Source organism: Macrobrachium rosenbergii, chromosome 50 (assembly GCF_040412425.1).
Source record: "Macrobrachium rosenbergii isolate ZJJX-2024 chromosome 50, ASM4041242v1, whole genome shotgun sequence".
Lineage (NCBI taxonomy): Eukaryota > Metazoa > Arthropoda > Malacostraca > Decapoda > Palaemonidae > Macrobrachium > Macrobrachium rosenbergii.
In genome coordinates, this window is record NC_089790.1 from 10,104,830 (window position 1) to 10,115,000 (window position 10,171).

The window sequence follows — 10,171 nt, forward strand, 5'->3', positions numbered from 1 at the left end:
AATTCAAAAATTTAATTTAAAGTGAATATAACTTCAAATTTGGCGGGTAAATGTAATGGAGACAGCCGTACGAATATATCGTCTTTTAAATATATTTTTTCGGCTAAACAATGCAGAAAATAGCGCTTATAATGTAGTACTGGTGAGATGATTTTGGAAAATTACCGATGTAATAAATTCACAGTCTTTTTTCTGTTTTTACTATAATTCCCGAGGCCTGGTATTTAATCACGGCGTCCAGCGGAACTCCCAGCTTCCGTCCATGTTGTTTAGTGCCACCCAGTTTGCGGATTAACGTAAAAACATAAACAGAAGACGGAAAATTTCTCATTATCTCGGTGATTTTCTCAGATTACCTCACTTGTACTGCATTATATACACTATTTTCCACATTGTTTAGCCGAAGAATTATATTAATAAAGGATAATATCGTGCGGCCTTGTGTACATTCACCGGTTATCGTTACCAAAACGTTGATTAGTGAAACACCGGACTCCTTTGAGTGTAGTTCGTCTGCCTAGTGTAAAACGTTTTCCGTAAATAGTTAAATGATCATTCTGATACCATAACGTATTTATGAATTAAATTCCTGAAGAACATCAAGCCAATTCGGCCACAGAAGACTTATGATGTCCGGTATGAAAGGAAGCCTCATCAGGAGCGTAGCCAGTGCCACTTAAGCGTATGTTACGAAATGTAAGTGTATACCTAATTAGAATAATTTTTTCGGTGTTTTATGTATTTAGCTAAAACAATATTTGTGGTATTATAGTGGTTAATGTTTATGATTTTTATCGTATGGGAGGTTTATTCAAGACAACTTGGGCTAGGCCAACTTGAGCCTAACGTAAGAAGACAAGCTAGTGTCATGATTAACCCCGTTAATATTCATATCGTTCATGCTATAAGGATAATATAACCCTATATTGTTTAATTGCCGAATAAATTAAACTAGCATGATTTATGCATCAAGTAGGCCAACAGGTTCAGGTTAGAGTAGCACAGGCTAGTAAGGAAATGACTTAGCCTAGCACCCTGTAGGAGTTTAGTGCCGTTAGTGAGGTCGCATAACTTAGGTTCTTTACAGCGTGCCTTCGGCCCTTAGCTGCAACCCCTTTCGTTCCTTTTGGTGTACCTCCATTCACTTCTCTTTCTTCCATCTTACTTTCCACTCTTTCCTAACAATTGATTTATGGTGCAACTGATTTTTTCCTCCTGTTACAAATTTCAAACCTTTTACTGTCAGTTTCCGTTTCAGCACTGAATGACCTCACAGGTCCGAGTGCTTGGCCTTTGGCCTAAATTCTCTATTCACCTCAACTTAGCCAAGCGTAAGCAGTTGATATTTTGTATACGGTAAGCCAAGGTCTTCGTTTAATAAACATTGTTTTTTTTTTTTTTAGTACTTGAATATTATTGTACCTATTATTGATTTAATTTTCTTCAAAAATTTCGGTAATACAGAACAGTAGTTGTACATGTTTGGGAGAACAAGGGAAGGGCGAGGTCAGGGCTCAGCGCCCTAGGTAGGTTAAGGGAAGATTAGGTTAGGATGCGTCAATTTGGAAATGTGTCAGTGATTTCTTAAGCTGACCGTGACCTGTGGAAGTAGGCCAAGTGCAACTCTATATTTTTACCAGTGGTTTTGCTCATTTTATTTATATTGTATTCCACGACAATAATACAGGCGTCAGTCAGTTTCAGATAAGGTATTGACCACAGAATAATAGGTTATTATAATTTCTAACAAAATATATATATTATATATATATATATATATATATATATATATATATATATATATATATATATATATATATATATATATAATTATATATATATCTATATGTTATAGTATATATATATATATATATATATATATATATATATATATATATATATATATATATATATATATATATATATATATATATATATATATATACATTGTATGGGAAGAGAGAGCTTTAGCAAATGAACAGTTTTGAGATACAGGATCCCTTATTACATCCTATATTCTGGGGGACCACATTGGGAGAATGGGGGTTTTGGGTGAGGGAAAACTCAAAACGAGTGCAATACAAAGATGGTTTTAACAGGACTCGGGACCTCCCAACCTAACCTGACCTGGGGCTGGGTCCTTGCTTATCGTGGGGGTGCTTTTTCCCTCTCCCCTCAGAAAAACCCCTCGCCCACCTGACCTAAGAGGGGTGCCAGGTTCTTAGCAAGCTGGAGGGGCCTTGACCCCTCCCACCTAACCTAACCTAGGGTCCCAGGTCCTTAGCTAACCTGAGATTGTTTATCTCCTCTTGGACACCCTTATCTGTTGGTGATTTCACATTATAAACCTTATGCAATTCAAAGTCAGAACTTCCAGGTGTCATGGGGATATAAGAATATATCCTTGTATTTCACACATGTATTTTCACCCACCTTAAACCCCTTTTCTCCCCCACAGTGGCCTCCCATAATTGTTGGATATTAGGGGTTCAATTACGTTTTAAATTTATGTTTTGTTCAAAACGCTAATTAAGACAAAATACAAAGAATACGAGATCAGCATCTGCACCAAGTGAACAGTGAATGTGAACAGAAACCTCTCAGTTTTTTCTTGCTAAGCCTGAATTCTAAAATCCCATATAAATGGTGATACTTAACTAATGAGTTGTCAGCATTGTTCACACACCCACGTTTCCAGGGGAAAATAACAATTGTGGTATTATTAGACAACTTGAAATTGGAGTTTTCATGTCGTGCTCATAACTCATTAAAAAGTTTACATACGAAAATCATACAAAAAATTTAAATACAAAAGTCATATAAAAAACTATCAAGTTTACTGTTGCCGAGATACTTTACCAACAAATGTATAAATTTGTTGTCAATATATGTGTACATATACATATATATTCATGTATATATATGTATATGTGTGTATATATATATGTATGTGTGTGTGTGTGTGTGTACGATGTGTGTTCGGAAAGTATACGACCCTTATTCATGAAAAAATATTTGTATTCAAATACAACAATCTTACACTAATCTCCTTCAAAGTAGCCCCCTTGGGCTGCCACACACTTCTCCCAATGGTTCTACCACTGTCAGAAGCAGCGCTGGAACACCTCTTTTGAGATGAAGCGCAGCTGGTCCGTCACATTCTGCATGATGTCTTCTCTGGACTGAAATCTGGTCTCTATCAGGGGCATTTTCAGCCCTGTGCTTCATCAGGCTCCCTACTCTCCCGACATGGCTCCGTGTGACTTCTGGCTTTTCCCCAAGCTGAAAATGCCTCTGAAAGGAACCAGATTTCAGTCCAGGGAAGACATCATGTAGAGTGCGACGGACCAGCTGCGTGCCATCTCAAAAGAGGTGTTCCCAGTGTTGCTTCCGACAGTGGTAGAACCACTGGGAGAAGTGTGTGGCAGCCCAAGGGGACTGCTTTGAAGGAGATTGGTGTAAGATTGTTGTATCTGAATACAAGTATTTTTTATGAATAGAGGTTAGATACTTTTCGAATACACCTCATTTATATACATAAATATGTATGTGTATAATATGGAACGTGATGAATATAAAAATAAAGACAAAATCCACGAAGGAAAGAGAAACAGTGGAGTGCTGGAAGGTCTTTCGACTATCGCCCTTTACTTAGTAGAGATAGTTGAAAGGCCTTGCAGCACTCCATTGTTTCTCCTTCCTTCGTGGATTTTGTCTTTATTTATATAATATATGTATGTATATATCTATATCTATGTATTATATTTGTATTATATTTAAATTATATATATATAAATATATAAATATATATATATATATATATATATATATATATATATATATATATATATATATATATATATCAACGTATCGTGCTTCTCAGTTGTATTTAGATGTATCCATAATGATATACTTGATTAGCAAAGCGATATGTATTTGTAAAATTATTTACAAGCTTATATTTTCGTCCATCCTTCTCTGGACTTGATCAAGTCCACAGAAGTTTGAACGAAAGCTTCGGGTTCTCTGTATATTTTTGCAAGTACATTTCCTTTTGATAATCAAGTACATTACTGTGGATCCTTCTATACATATGTATATATATGTATATGTATAGTAGGATGTATGGATAGGAAGAATAACAGTCAGCTCATCATTGACATATTCATTAATAGCTGCGCTTCGGGATCACCCATATCCAATCTTTTCTGGCTAAAAAAATACAAAAATAAAAAGACTAATTAAAACTTACAACAGGGCTTACAAAATTAAAATGCTTTGAAGACTGAAAAATGACAATGCCCAAACAAGAAATAGATTACCTTCAGTAGTAAAGTCCAGAGGATGAAAGTTTAATCAGAGTAAACAAGGTTAGGAAAGTAAACAAGAATAGGGGAGGGGTTCTAGGCCATGTTTAAGGGGGTAGAAGTAAAATGATTGTTGAGTGATGGAACAATTTTCTTGATAACCAAGGATTTTAAAATATGAAGGAGGTGTTCCCTCTGCGTCGTGGTCACTTTTTCAAAGCTTTCATAGTCTATTGGGTTTTTACAAATTAATGAATGATTTCTAATGTCGGACATTTCAGGTTTTGCTAGCTTAAGACCAGTACGATAGGAGAACCGAAACCGACATATTGGCTATAATAAGTTGGTCCATGGAGGAGAACATTTTCATTTTCATTAAACAACTCGGGAGTGCCGAAGCGAAGAATGACCAAACAGACCTATTGACCCTTGGGCTGTGATTCAAACTGTAGTTGTGGGATTGTTAAGCAACTTCACATTAAAGGAGGGTCGTCTGTAGAACGAGACAGAGCGGGTGATATGAGGGTGAGGCGTCACTTCGCATTTGGCTACTGAGCCCAAGATTCTTTCAAGCAGAAGTTTTTCATATACTCTCATTATTGTTATTTTTATCGTCATTATCCTCATCAAATACGATTTGCAAGCAAGCACGCAAGCAGCGGAAGATGATCAGGATATTGCTAAAAGCCAGGTAATAGCCATATCAGTCAAATTGGCGGAGAAAATGATGATATCTCCCACGGGGTTTCTCCCATAAAGAGTATGTTACCCAGTCAGGCCCCAGGTTTAATAAGAAAGAATCACCCCAAATTTCCCCAAAAGCTCCGAAGTCTTTTCCAGATGGTACGTGAAGATACCGCTCTCATGAACTGGAAAATGGCGACCATATCTCTGCCATGTGGACGACCATGTGGTAAGAGAAAACGCACGATGGCAGTGCTTAATATTCCGCCTGGAAACTTAAAACGTACATCTACTGTTATTACCCACGTGACAGGTTTATGCACTACGAGCGCGGTTTAAATTTTCAACGGAACTGAAATACAATGGGCTCGACTTCTTTGCCTTTGTAAGTTGCATTATTTTGTATAGTTTTAGGGTGCTAATGAGTGCGACTTTTCACAAGTTTTGAAGGATCTTTCGAAAGCCGCGCGATTACAAATTAATTAAATAAATAATGTTATGTCACGCCAGATAGTAGGCTGAAAAATCAATTAATTCGTCTCCACTTCCAACGTTCTTTCTAGACCGTGGTTGGAGGGTCCACCACATGGCTGGTTGGTGGGGGTGGGAATACCCGTCCCTTCTCCGTCGCCCTGTCTTCTCCCTTGGTGGAATTTCCAAGAGATTGACAACGGTTTAGTGGAGAATTTGGGCGCTCTAGGGATTTTTATAAGAGATCTGGCCCGCATAATGTGTTTGAGCAGCGCTGGCCAGCATCATCATATTTTATGTCAGAGTGTCTCCGATATCTCCATATTTTGAATGGAATGAGGAGATATTCTAGTGATTTAGTTTACGGGATGCTAGGCTTAGTATGGAGGAAAGTTTTCAATAAACATTATTTTTCCTGATTGGTGCGACCTAGTTTCATCCACTTTCCACTTCAACAAGCGTGGCCGGTAACCCCATCTTACGAATGACAAATGGGAAAAAAACTAGAGTACCATTAAATGGTGAAAAGTTTTTATAGTTTTGAAGGTTGGGAGGAAGAAAGGGAGAATGAGAAAGTGTTGGTTAGATGAAATGAAAGACGAGTTGGAACAAAAGAATAAGGTATCCGAGAGAGAGAGAGAGAGAGAGAGAGACGTGGTAAAGGCGGGGCTATGGACTAGATTTGTTTCTCTCGGTGCAATCCCATCACGGCGGGAAATAAAAGATGAAAACTTCGAAATTTTGGAGCAATATAGCAGGCTGGAATGTATCAGGCCGTAATATAACTTGAAGAAGTGAGTTCATGAGAAATATTAGAATTTATGTTTTTGCAACGTAACGAAGATTTGTTTTAGGAAGTTTGACATTCCACAACATTATTTTGTAATGTGTTAATCATCGGACGAGCGTAGGTCTTAGATGAGATTTATCTGTTGGTTTGAATACAATGAGAGATATTAGAGTAGGGTACCAAAATCGTCAAAGTGGCTGCTCTGAAATATATTTTCGAATATATTTCGTGAACCTTCTAAAACCGGTTTTAGGCTACTTGCCATACATGGTCATGGTACCATTATTATTTCCACGTATAAGACTGGCTCTTGTACCAGTTTGATTTCTAAGTGTGTCCATCCCAATATAACACTTACGGGATCAGTAAAGCTTCTGGATACAGATCTTGTTTCGGTGTCTGTCTAACACGCAAGCACCCGCTTGCCATGATTCATCACCAGCGTTATGGTTGTTAAATGCTCTTATTAAGCATTGAAGTAATTAATTTTTTTACTGGTAAATTGTATAATCATTGTGACTGGTATTGTTCTTTCTAGTGTGCAATTGGTTTTCAGTATGAGTTCAAGAGTGATTTCTTCAAGTTCTGCGACCGTTAGGGTCGTAGAGGTGCAACTCGAGAAATTCGTGTTCAGAAAATGCGCAGGTTGCCTGCAGATGTATTGGATAAACTATCCAAGTTAATGGTTGGGACTTAGTACTTTAATTAGCAGTTATTTTTCTAGTAAAGTGGTACTTTAATTAGCAATTATTTTTCTATTAAAGTCGTTTTCCTTGAAAGGAACCAAATGCTAGGAAAGCTGAGGCAGCAGGTACCCGCTATTGATGTTCTAATTACTGGATCAAGGACGGATTCTGTGTTGCAAATTAGAAACTATAAATTCTTGGAGCCCCAGCCCAGCCATTTCGTAAAGCCTCCCTGAAATTTTCATTTTAATATATACTGAAGAGTATATTCGTCCATAACTGCTCTAGCCTTCCAAACTCGCTTACTCTCCCTGGAGGGGACCCTAGAATGTAATACTGTACACCGTTTGATTGTTGCGTTTTGATATATTCATATATACGATTACATGAATACATTCATATATCCCTATCCCGTATCTGCATATTCGGTTGACTAACTCGTCAAAGTGTTTCTCTCTCTGTATTGCTTCCTGTGCAGGAACAGGCAAATTGCAGTAGCATTTATTGGGAGAAAGTAAAAGTAATTAAATGTCAGTCTGTGATGAGGTGAGTGAGGGTGAAGTCCAGTTGTTCAGAATTAAATGTCGCGGAAAACCAGTGTTATTAGCGTGGGCTAAGAAATTTTGCAGCATATTTGAGTGCAAAGGGCAATTCTTTATCGGCCTAAACTGTTTTCTCGACTGAATAAACTCCGTAGCGGGATAGTGCCGTCAGTGTCCCTCATGCGGTGCACTGTAGGTACATTACTTAAGGTTCTTTGCAGCGTCCCTTGGGCCCCCAGCTACAACCCATTTCATTCCTCTTACTGTGCCTCTGTTCATATTCTGTTTCTTCCATTGTACTTTCCACAGTCTCGTAACAATTGATTCATAGTGCAGCTGCGAGGTTTTCTTCTTGTTACACCATTTTAACCTTTTTGCTGTCAGTTTCAGTTTCAGCGCTGAATGACCTACTAGGTCCCAGCGCTTGGCCTTTGGCCTAAGTTCTATATTCTGCTCTGCTCTACAATGGATGTATTAGACTGACTGAAATTGCAGTACCTATTTTTATGAATAGCCATGGTGTAACTATATACTGCATGACTAAAAAAAATCTCTGTAAAAGGATTTACAAACCTGACAGGAATTTCTCGCGATTGTCATAGGCTATGGGTGTGTCAGCTTTCGCGGGATTTACGATATTTGCGCTCTCTGTAAAGCTCAGCTCTGCTTTTCCCCGTGGAAATGCGAAATTGAAGTTCTAAACATGATAACGATCATAAAGGAATATTAATGGCCTTTCCATTCACCCTTGGTATAAAGTTGATTAATTTCTACCGCTGTGTAAACAAACATTTTTGCGGATTTGAAAAATGACGCAAAGTACTAAACAGTGCCTGGGAACGGACGCGTGAGTTTAGGTGTTAATGCAATCACTTAGTATTTATTCGCATACGCTTCTTAAGATAGATGAGGAATGGCTGAGAGAGGTTTTTAATATTTTCATATAGAAGAACGTCACTATGGTTAGGCGTGGTGCCTAACTTTATTGTATATAATCATACCTATCTTATTTAGACTGGAGTGATTATGAATTCATGATATATACGTGTGAATAGTCATTCTCAGGGTAATTTGTAGTCTCAGATTGGCCCGAATTTAATCATGAGGAAACCTCGAAGTCTGGTTTTCTCTATTTTTAACAAGTCTTTCTCTTATTTATAGTTTTCTCTGAAACAAATCTCGATTTTTCTATAATTGACAAACATTAGTCTGGATGGTAGTTACCATTTAGTCTCTCTCTCTCTCTCTCTCTCTCTCTCTCTCTCTCTCTCTCTCTCTCTCTCTCTCTCTCTCTCTCTCTCTCTCTCTCTCTCTCTCTCTCAGATTTATGGGACTGCGACCTTGTATCAGCCTTTGAAGAAATGTAACCTAAATTAAGGGATTGTGATCATGAATGTTCAGTGGCAGATTCTTATCGAATTAGTATTTTTCATTTTCTAAATGTACTGACGCTTTTAAAAAGTTCATATTGATTTATTGGTAATTCGTTGCATTGAGCAAAATTCTGTGCATAAATCCTGGATAAAGACATAGTGTATCCCTTGTTCCCCAAATTCATTTTCATTACTGTTGAAAGTCTGCAAGAGGAGAAAGTTTATGGTATATGTGGGCAAGAATCAGGTTGTCAGGGCAAATGGAAACTTGGAAGATGGATGATGCAAGACTGGAAGCAGTTGATTTTCTTAAGTATTTGGTAGTAAAGGAATCGGATGATGTTAGGACGGGAGAAAATGCGATTCACAAAATAAGTGAAGGAAGAAAGGGAGCATTGTGTGAGCAGACATTTGGAAGAGACTTGCAGTTGGTCTGGAAGCCATGATGAAAGTGTAGGAAGAGATTATTGAGCCAGCATCTGTGCGGAAGGTAAGTTTGGATGTAAGATTGAATGAAAAAAGTTTGAAGCTGTTGAGACGAATTGTTTGCTTAGTGTGTGTTTTGTAAGAGGAAATGGATGGATGAAGCATGTGGTGATTTGTAGTAGTGGCAAAAAGAATTAGCTATCACAGTTCCAGCGTATCATAAGGTCGTCCAGTGTCGACAGTTAACCAGTGTACTCCGGGCATTCGGTATATAACAAACTTTTATATTGGTAACCCCCTGGGGTGTTCTTATCTCTGGCATGCTTTCCCTCGAAAGCTCTTTTTTCTTCTCCAAACTGGTAGACAAAAGCATGGTACTTGCACTAAACCCATGGTGACGAATGCACTAAATATGCCCATGCCTACTAAAACAGCCATTAACGACCTACATACAGCGCTGAAGTTCCGGCTAGCTCTACATCGAGAGCATTAAATAGATTATTTCTACAGCAAAGTAGATAAAATTTGGTTCTCTCTCCAAACCTTGGTGAATAGTGGAGTGAATACAGCTGAACGTCATCAGATAAAAGTTCCTATGTAAATGTGGTCGATTTTTGTCTGACCTCTTTCTTGACGACTGGGGGAGCGGAAATGCAGTTCCACCTCAATAAATATGTCTATATATATATATATATATATATATATATATATATATATATATATATATATATATATATATACATACATATATATATATATATGTTTGTTTGTACCAGGGCATACGGGAAATAATAAAAGTGATCACAAATTCGTGACTATCGTGGCTGTTCGATATTGCTCTTGGAAAGGTATAGAGTGATAAGTCACAGAAATATAAGGAGTCTTAGAATTG

General features: G+C 37.7%; 1 protein-coding gene across 1 annotated transcript in view; it reads left to right on the forward strand.

Annotated features, from left to right (window-relative positions):
- Window positions 1-248: 248 nt before the first annotated feature.
- Window positions 249-10,171, forward strand: part of Cadps (calcium-dependent secretion activator 1) — a 760,773-nt gene continuing 750,850 nt past the window's right edge. The window contains exon 1 of the mRNA XM_067093725.1: window positions 249-696. The gene's annotated coding sequence lies outside the window, so the exon portion shown is untranslated. The remainder of the gene's footprint in view (window positions 697-10,171) is intronic.